This window comes from Ambystoma mexicanum, chromosome 6p (genome assembly GCF_040938575.1).
Source record: "Ambystoma mexicanum isolate Mex_15411 chromosome 6p, UKY_AmexF1_1, whole genome shotgun sequence".
Taxonomy (NCBI): domain Eukaryota; kingdom Metazoa; phylum Chordata; class Amphibia; order Caudata; family Ambystomatidae; genus Ambystoma; species Ambystoma mexicanum.
The window spans coordinates 312,146,623-312,156,825 of NC_090935.1; the positions used below are offsets into that span (position 1 = coordinate 312,146,623).

General features: G+C 41.5%; 1 long non-coding RNA gene across 1 annotated transcript in view; it reads left to right on the top strand.

Moving 5' to 3' along the window:
* Positions 1 to 7,869, top strand: part of LOC138510913 (uncharacterized) — a 40,572-nt gene extending 32,703 nt beyond the window's left edge. The window contains exons 2-3 of the long non-coding RNA XR_011280462.1: positions 6,378 to 6,506; positions 6,922 to 7,869. This is a non-coding gene — a long non-coding RNA (uncharacterized lncRNA). The remainder of the gene's footprint in view (positions 1 to 6,377; positions 6,507 to 6,921) is intronic.
* The last annotated feature ends 2,334 nt before the right edge of the window (positions 7,870 to 10,203 follow it).

The following is a 10,203-nucleotide window of genomic DNA, read 5'->3' on the forward strand; positions in this document are numbered from 1 at the left end:
TACAGTGGGACTTGTGCTATAACCATCAGATCTATAACAGATCATGTTGATGGGAGGTCCTTGCAGTAGATCCAGCTTTTTTTTTTTTACCAGTTGAACTATAGAAGGTGGACCTTTTTCAATCTGTCCCAGTGCCATTCCATGCTTCAAATAATGCTGACCTCATTCTTGTACTGCCACCCTCTATGGTCACAACCCAAGCTATGCTGACAGCAATCTCAGGGACAAGCCTGGGCACAAATGTCCACATTTAAGCAGTATGAAAAGTATCTTCTTAAAATGTGTTTACTAAACTTCAGGCGATTAAACAAACATTCACAAGTAAATATATAGTTAAACAAGTATTCTAAGAAAAAGGCTGAAAACAATGTAGACAATCATATGTATTCATCCAAATGATGTTTTGATGCTATCAACGCGTTTTGAGAACAACCTTCCTTTCATCAGGAACAGTATCAAGTATCTGCTAAATAATTTAGGTAATACCATATAAGAAGTATTTATATGGTATTAGTTAAATTTTTAACAGTATTTAAAGGACACAATAACAACTGTACTAAGTTTTCATTAAATATCTGTTAAATAATGATAAAAAAGGAATATGTAATACTTATATGGTATTGTTTACATTACTTCACAGATACATGATATCACCCCTGATGAAGGGAAGGCTGTTCTCGAAATGCATATCCCAAAAAACAGTATTAAGTAAATATCTGTTCAATAATGTAAATACTACTATATACGTAATATGTGTATGGTATTTACATTATTGAACAGATATTTAATGGAGAGTTAATACCGTTTTTATTGTGACCTTTAAATACTATCTCCTGTAGAAAGGTGCAGAGTGGCTGTTCAGAATGTTTCCAATGATGAAACTACCCATCTAGTCTAGTTTATTTTCCCTCACACCAGCCCTAGACATTGACGCAAGCGTTAAACCAATGTATTGCATGTGCAACCAATGTGGTTAAAATATACGAATATATATCATGAATATGAACATTTAATTTTGGTACATTTGGCTTCTTATGCTTATTGATTTTCATAGATTTATTTTTTCCAAAAGATGCATGTGTGTGTGTAAATGCCAATCTTTGCCATTAAATGAAAACACTGAAGCTATAATGTCTTTGATTTCATTGCTTAACCAATTACAAAACATGGCCAATCTGAATGTAACTGACCAATAAGCGTCTGCCACCATTGTCTTAATATGAGGCACATAACCCATTGGGCTTCGAGTCCCTTGCCTTAGTTCTGCTAATTGACTTTGTGGTGAAATGTTCTAACTTTTGCAACTTATTCATAAAGTGCTCACAATTATCAAATTGGCTAGTGCAAAGATTTAAGTTGGGCGTGGCCATGAGTGCTTTTCTGCCCTACTTGGCTATTATCAGGTTCTGTTAGCTGGATCGTTTGGAAAAAACCTTTGGGGGTGTTTAAGAGAATATCCAATGGCAACAGTAAACTTATTCTTGTAAAGGTTGGGCTAAACCTACCTGATCCCAAACTTACTGTCTAGATTCTTTAGGAATCTTTGGACTGGAGCTTTTCCTCTGCATTAAAAATGTTTCTGTAATTCATGTTTAAAACATGTAGTGTTCTTTTACAGCCTTAACTGCAATATTTAAACATGTTAATTTCTTTCTCAATATCTGCTCCAGTGGAGTCTGAATCAATATTTAAGGGGGGCATTTTGCTCTGCCTGTAAACTGAATGGCACTGACCGCTTACGAGTACACAACCATGCCAGCTGCTCCCAGCTCCCATGATATTTTGCAACATGTTTACTACTTGCATTTATCTAATATGAAAGTCTGGGCCAGTCTTGGTTTCTATGTTAGTTTTACACTGTTGTCAAAACAATTTGTAAATGCTGCATAGCATCTCCGTGCTTATCAGATGGCATTTACATGGAGTCCTATGGAATCTGTAGGCTTTTTGCTTGCGTAAAAATCAGCTAGAGTTCATAGGAACCTAGACATCTCTGATCTAAATCAGATAGGGGTGGAGATGCTCTTGCATTACGAGTAGGAGGCCTAGAATAGCGCTGTGATGGATACCAGTAACAGTGAGATGGGAAAGGATTTAGAGGAATATTAGGACACTGTGGGACAGATGTAAAATGGAATGAATGCACTTAAACCTTGAGCCTGGCAAGGTCTGCTTTTAATGTTTGAGCTTTGGATGCCATTTATTAGTCATTTTGATTGGCATGTATTGCAGTATTTGTACATTCAAATGAGTTTGTCAAATTTCGGGGGGAATATCTTCATTGTGTGCACTGGAGACATTTCATTTAACAAGTGGAAGGTCATTGGACAAGTGATTGTGTAAGAAGCAGAGCTCTTTGTGTCACACTTACAACCCCTACCATTGAATATTCACATTCTGGATGTATTTATGTGACAGTCTATGCTGTTTAAGTTGCTGAACATATACAATAGAGCTAATGAAAAGGTTGTAAAACCCACACTTTGGTCAGGGAAAAAAATCCTGGAAGCTCAGAAACATAGTTTTGACACAGAAGGATGCTTTCCACAGCATGCATTACTCACATATTGAAAGGATAAGTACTGTCCATAAATGATCGTGGCATATTATGGGGAATTTTGGTTATTGACACTGTCTTCCCATCAAAAGGTTGCAAGTACATAACTGAGATATTAAGTTAAATCTCGAATTAAACTGTATGAACAATAGGTTAAAAAAAAGTATGACTCATGTCTGAATCCTTTGCGTTGACGAATGTAGTGTAAATATCAACACTACATATAATGTGCATGTCACACTAGAGACATATTTTTCTGTATTACAGAATCTGCTCCCAATGACATGTCAAATCAAATATGAATGCAGTTTATTGCACCAACAACATGTATGTATAACTGTCAGCTCATAAAAATACTCCCTTTGTCATGTTCATTTTTGTTGCACAACTTGGAAATTGTAACTAGTTTGCGAGCGTGTGAACTTAGGATCCAAAACCTGCCTTAGTATTTGACAGAAGCATAGCTGTGAAAGGTAATCAGCAAGGGAACTGGTACCCTGATTCAGCAACGTCATTTCACCAAAATGTCTGGGGTAGCGGAAGTGACACGAAATGACTCTTGACTTCTGATGATATCACAGGAAGTGATGTAATTTGACCCCACCCCCAAGTGACATCACAGGAAGTGATGGTACATGACCTTTACCCCTGGACAAAACAGACAAATATGGTTACAATATCACTGTAATATGATATACATTTCATCACCATTTGTAGTGTTAATATCAGTGTATACAGACCCATATTTCCAAGATCTTTTAGTTTTGTAAGTTTTGTGACCAATAGGATGGTGCTATGTTCCCCTGCCCAATGGACCTTGACAAATACCCACTGGCTACTGGTTGCAGCTAGTTTAAAAAAAAAATATATTTTTTTTGGTCATGGGTAGCAAAGAAGAAAGCAGGTGTAGCAAGGGAGAGAGCATGGGTCGCAGCTGCAGCCCCCAAGGACCCCCAAATAACATCCCTGCACTGACTAGATATTGAAACACAAAAGTGAAGCGCAATGAAAGAAAGATTTTATGAGGGATAGAATTGCACTGTTGTAGTGCACCATTTCAATTTAGATTAACCTTATTTATCACAATATCCAAAATGTTTTGAAAATCTAGTCTCAAGTTGTCATCTGGCATCTCAAACAAGGACACCTTTGTCCTGTACATTCTTTCCCTTTGTTTACTGAAACAGGTGCAAGCAGCAAGTGATGGAAAATGGCCCTTCCCATTCACAGCATTCGTTTTTGAACTATGAGCAATAATTGCCTTCATGTAAGAGTTATAGGGGGTCATTACGACCCTGGCGTTAAGGGTTTAACGGCGCCGTAAAAGGTGTCGACGCTGTTAAACCCTTAACGCCTGATTACATGGTCCCTTTGCGGGACCCGACCTTAACGGCTGGTTTTACCAGCCGTTAAAGTAGGGTGCCACAAAGGGACCTCGGTGCTAATTACGGTACCGCAATTTGTGGTACCGTACTTAGCGCCTTCCCCAGTCCCATTGAGCCCTATGGGGCGAAAATGGGAATGGGGAAGGGCCATGGTGAAATGGGGGAATGCCGCCCCGCCAACCTTGGAATGGGGCGGTATTTCCCCATTCCACCATTGCGGACTTGTTACAACACCGGCACCAACCATGGTGCTAATAGCGCTATGGTTTAGCGCCGGGGTTGTAATGAGGGCCATAGTCTTTCCCCCTACTTCTGCAGCATGCTCCACAACAATCGCCACTAGTAAAATGTGGTCCAGGTACGAACCTGAATGGTTCCATTGTGTTTATATTATCAATGTATTTAATTACAGTACCTTCTAAGAGCACACCAGGGTTCGGTTTATACAAAATGTTCCTTCTGTGAAAGCAACAGATTGTGATGTTTGCCAAGTCGAGGTTGCAGATTAGTTACAGAAGAAACCATAAGGTCCCATCCATAATGTAGATTATTCACAAAAAGGTTTGGGAGCCCCTCTTCCGAGAACAAACTAGGCCAAATAAGCCGTTTTATGGGAAGGTGCCCACTCGGGAAGGTCTACAACAACCATGTTCTAGCTCACTGTACCTTTCACAAAGAAGAAATATTCCTTTGCATATCAGTCTCTGTCCCACCCACTTAGGCAGTCCAGCACCAAAATGCTAGGCTATTCTCCTCTGACATGAGTACCAAATGCAACCCAGACACGTGTTTCGGCTAGTCAGTCTCAGTAAGGTGAAGCAGTGCCTCTCTAAGCACAGTGAGCAAGGGGTCCACATTTGGATTAGCCTGTGTAACTTAGGGTGAATCTCCAAGTTCCTAAACATTCATAATAAGGTCTGGGAGCCCTTCCACTGACAACAAACATGATCAAATAACGTGTTCTATGTGAAGGTGCCCACTCGGGAGAGTCCAAAACCACGTTTTAGCTCTCCATACCTTTCACAGATGAGTAATCTCCATTTGCATATCGTCTGCCCCCACCCACATACGCAGCTCATTGCCAAAATGCTTGACAATTATCCTATGAACAAGAATACCAACAGCAACCCCAGAAACACACTTGGCCCTAGTCAGGCTTCATCAGTGAGGTGAAGCTGTGCCTCTCTCACCACATTGAGCAAGGGGACCACGTATGAATTACCCTGGGTAACTTATGGTGAAACCGCAAGTTCCTGAAACAATTCACAAAAGATCTGGGAGCCCCTCTACCGAGAACAAACATGGTCATATGGGAAGGTGCCAGCTTGGGAGGGTTTACAACCACGTTTAAGCTCACTGTTTGTTTCAAAGTGGAGAAATATCCATTTGCATATCAGCCTAGTCCCACCCACTTAGGCATTCCAGGACCGAAATTCTAGGTAAATCTCCTCTGAACAAGAGTACTAACAACAACCCCAGAAACTCAGCTACACCTCACTGAGGAGGACCAACAAGGCTGAAACACATGCTGGGGTTGCTGATTGTACTCTTGTTCAGAGGAGAGGTGCCCAGCATTTCAGTGCTGGACTGTTCTTTTGGGTGGGACTAGACTGATATGCACATGGATATTTCTCCTCTGTGAAGGGTACAGTGAGCTAAAACGTGGCTGTAGACCCTGCTGGGTGGGAGAAATCCAATAGAACAGGGTATTTTACCCATGTTTCTATCTATCTATCTATCTATCTATGGTTCTATCTATCTATTCAGATCTTGTAGAGTACAAAACATTCACCAGAAAGGAATCATGGAACTAACAAAAATGCAGAAACCAAAACGCAAACGTTTAGGCAAAAATATGAGCTTTAAGGAAAGCTTTAAATAGATTAAAGTCTGATATAGTCCGCAAGGAAACCGGACGTGAGTACCGGAGCTTAGGGCAGGCCACTGAAAAGGCACGGCCACCACATTTTTCCGGCTGGTAACAAGGCACAACAAGAAGAACAGAGGAGGCCAAACGCAATGAATGTGCAGAACATTAGGGATAAATGTTCTTCTGCAATGATAAGCAGCCTCTACCATGATAGGCTCGATGAAATATACATGATTTAAACAGAAAGCATGCTGCTACTGGAATCCAATAAAGGTGGCGATGTGTGGGGCAAACTAAATGTATTACGCTGCAGAATACCAATTGCTGTCTAGCCTGCTCCACTCATCAGTGAACACCCAGCTGACGCACCACAGGTACCCTCTTTTCTTCTCTTCTTCCTCTCTCTATGCCCCTTAATACATGCATTAAAGGTCATGACACATGCATAAGACTATTGCTTTTCCGTGTGCGATGCTAACGTAATCATGCACCGATACCCCAAAACATTTATTTCAGCAAGAGGATTCTACAATAGCCATACATTTGTTCACACATTGTTTTCCAGGCACAGCGAATTTGGATGCCGATCCCTATGACGTCCAACCACTGCGCCGTTCCTCTCCCACACGGGAGCACTGATTCCACCATGTGCATCAGGAATTCCACGTTCACACGCCGTTCTTTACTGCTATAGGTGAGTGTTCTAGTCCATTTCACGACCCCACCTCATTCTTCTTTCAGGCTCCCCACTCCTCTCTCCATCCCTTTTTCTCTGTGTTCTCTCTCCGGGTGGGGAGGGTGGACACGTGGCTTTGACCTGGGACCCATGCTGACTTTTAAAAGGGGACCTTGGACCATGATTTTCTTCTCCTCAGGGATTCTATCTGTATTTAATGAGATTTTCCCCGCCTTTAGGACTCTACACATGGCCTGGAGTTTGTTTGAAGACGTGATTAAGTTAATTGATCTGCAACTACGCAATCACGTTACTCTACATTTCAAATTTGTATACATCAAATTTGACACCATGAGAGATACATTTTCCCTCTCTACCTTGCTGTCTCCTTTTCAGCACCTCTTTATTTTCTCCTCTTTTTCCTATAACACAGGGTCCTTCAACCCACTGCCCTGATGAAGGTGGATCATTTCCTTCTGATTTGAAGAGAACAACTCTATCTACAACCGCCGAAATGCATTGCTGCTAAGAGGGGAAGGAAGCTCCTTCACAGACTATTGCATCTAGTTTGGACCCCGGACCACTGACTGTCCACCTCCAGAAGGAACACCCTCTGAGGTTTCTCCTGATTTCTCTCTCCCCCCACTGCGTTGGCAGACCCAACCCCAACTTAGAACAATTTCAACTTTGGGGTTCTATTTAGACTTGATATAAGGATGTACTTTCTGTATATACAAAATGTTTTTTTTTTTCTATTTTTCTCTCTGTTGTGAGGTAATAACTTAGTTAGAAACACTAAATTGATCTTAAAAAGAAGCTTTGCTCTTGACCTAATAGACGAACTGAGCATGTTAGTGACTTATATTTTCTTTAATGTTTAGTTTTGCTCCTTCTTTTTCGTTCTCTCCCTAACCTTCTTTTTTGATTTTAGGTATTTTAGATTTATTTTCACGAATATGGAATTGTTTGTTACCCTAACACGCCTCCTTATGTTGGGCTTCACTGTGTGAAAATTCTCTGCTCTTTTTCACATTTTTTGTAACTGTAACATGTTTAATGTTGTTGATTGATTTTTCTGTGTTTTTTATGATGATACTCTCAATAATATCATTCTGTTATTTCAAAACTTGGAACTCATAAGGTGTCTTCTTTGTTCTATGTAATTGTATGTAGAGATTATAACCTATTTGGTTAAACAGGATTAAACCTAGGGAATTGTTGTAAATAATTCTAACCTAACAGGGCCAATCCTCGATGCACCAGTACCCTTTTTGTTGACACGGGCAAACTAAATGGCCATTCAGTAATCCTGTCGCAGCTGATGTAATAAATAGCTAGGATGAGCCAGTAAGGTAGCGTTGCAATAGTTGAGGCTGCCATTGATGGTGACTGCAATGACTGGACCATGAAAGCTGGCAAGAATAAAATGCAGCACTTTCTTTAGCTGCTCGAGTTTGAAAAAGTTTGTTCTCAGTCTATGGGCTTCCATGCTCACTGTGTCTTAGAGAGACTCGGCTTCACCTCACTGATGAGGCCCAACAAGGCCGACACATCTGTATGGGGTTGCTGATGGTACTCTTGTTCAGAGGAGAATTGCCTAGTATTTCGGTGCTTGACTGCCCTTTTGGTGGGGGACTAGACTGATATGCAAATTAATATTTCTCCTCTTTGAAGTGTTCAGTGAGCACAAACATGGTTGTAGACCCTCCTGGGTGGGCGAAATCTCGTAGAACAGGGTTTGGGACCCTTGTTTGTTCTCAGTAGATGGGCTCCCATGCCCTTGTTTATTTTGAAAGACTTGGGGTTTCACCCTAAATTACCCAGGGTATTCCAGATGTGGACCACTTGCTCACTGTGCCTTAGAAAGACTTAGCTTCACCTCACTGTGAGGGCCTACAAGGTTGAAACAAGTATCTGGGGTTGCTAGTGGTACTCTTATTCAGAGGAGAATAGCCGCACTTGTGGGTGGGACCAGACTGATATTCAAATAGATATTACTCCTCTGTGAAGGGTGCAGTGAGTTAAAACATGTGGTTGTAGACCCCCCTGAGTGGGAGAAATCCCTTAGAAGAGGGCATTTGACCCATGCTCGTTCTAAGTAGAGGGCTCGCATGCCCTTGTTTATAATGCTGAATAAGTCAATTTGATTTTTCTGGGTGCACAACTCAAGGGACCATTCCCTTATTTGCATGGGGTATAACGTATCCAAAAGCAACTTTCATTATTCGCTAAAGGAAGATGTGCTGTTACAGTTCTGGTCTCTCTTGCTTTCAGTCACACTTGTGGGGTACCCTGTGCATGGTGCTACCTCCTAGGTACCAACAATCTGCATCCTTCCAAACTATATTTAAAGCTGATTCCTGTGTACCTGTCCTTGACACTTATTCCACTCCTCTCCATTGTGTCATGCCCTGATACTGCTCCTGTCATTGAGAATCATCTACAACGGAATAAAAATCTGTCTGGAACACTGATCTTCCCGTGAATGATTGTCTGCACCACTGGAACGCTCGCTGTGCTGCCACTTTGTTCCTGCTTAGAGAAATACTGCCACCAATGTGGAATGCCAACAAACTCCAAGATCCATGTTTTATGACATGCCCAAACTAACTGTATCTAAGTCACCTCCCGCATCTAATATCATTGGGAATCCACCAGGGCTATGCCTTGGAAAACATCTAAGACCCAGTTCTCTGATAAGGAACTGATGATCTTGGTAGATGGTCCTGTGAAACAGCAGGGGAATATCTTTGGGTTGATGTTAACTTAGACTGTAGGAGGCTAGCCACACACACACATCAACATGGTGAATGTGAGTCCCTGTAACCTGGACGCCCTATATGAGGTGATCTACAGCACGTTTGTAGCATGCAGGTTGCAATGATCATGCTGGGGTCTAAGTTGGAGTTTCACTTCTACCTTATTCTTTTGTTAAATTTTTCAGTTTCATGAGATGGGCCTCGTTAAGAGTCTGGTGGTAGTAGTTAAACAGACGATATTTGAAAATACTGACTGTTTTACCACTCTGCTTGATTTAAGGTTTGGGATCCCAAACCCAGAAAATTTGTCTTTTTTGAGTGGAGGTAAAGCAGGTGGTAATTGTGGCGGTTATGGTAGCAGTAATGGTTGGCAGTATTACTGCATGTACCTAATGGCATCAAATGGGATTCGAAAAATGGGGAGTACTCATAACTCTAAATAGCTGGAAATTGGTATTTGCCATTTGCAGTAATGGTAATTAAGTTTGTTGGTATTACCAAAATAATACCGCCAGACTCATAATGAGGCACATGGAGGAGAAGATCAGACATCACCATTGAACTCCCTGGCACTGAATGGCATGCAACAGAAATGTTGTACAGACAACTCTTTAAGCATTTCAATTGGAGCCAGTCCAGAAAGGAGAGAACATCTCCACTGTTCAGACTCACAGGGCAGAACATCAAATCTCATCTCCTTTACTCACAGAAATGCAAGACAGCACACCACAATGTTCCCTGAGCAAGGCAGCAAGTCCCTTACCTTAGGAGGGAGCACACCACCTTCCTGTATCTGAAGACATGGGAGGAGAAGGCCCTCACAGTCTGAGTACTAGTAATTCCTGTTAAGGTTGTTGGGGGGGAGGGCTACTTAGTGGGACAACTTGACCCGACTCTAAAGTGCATGCAATACCCTAATGCACAAAAAAGAATCTGTAACATGTGAATAAGTCAAG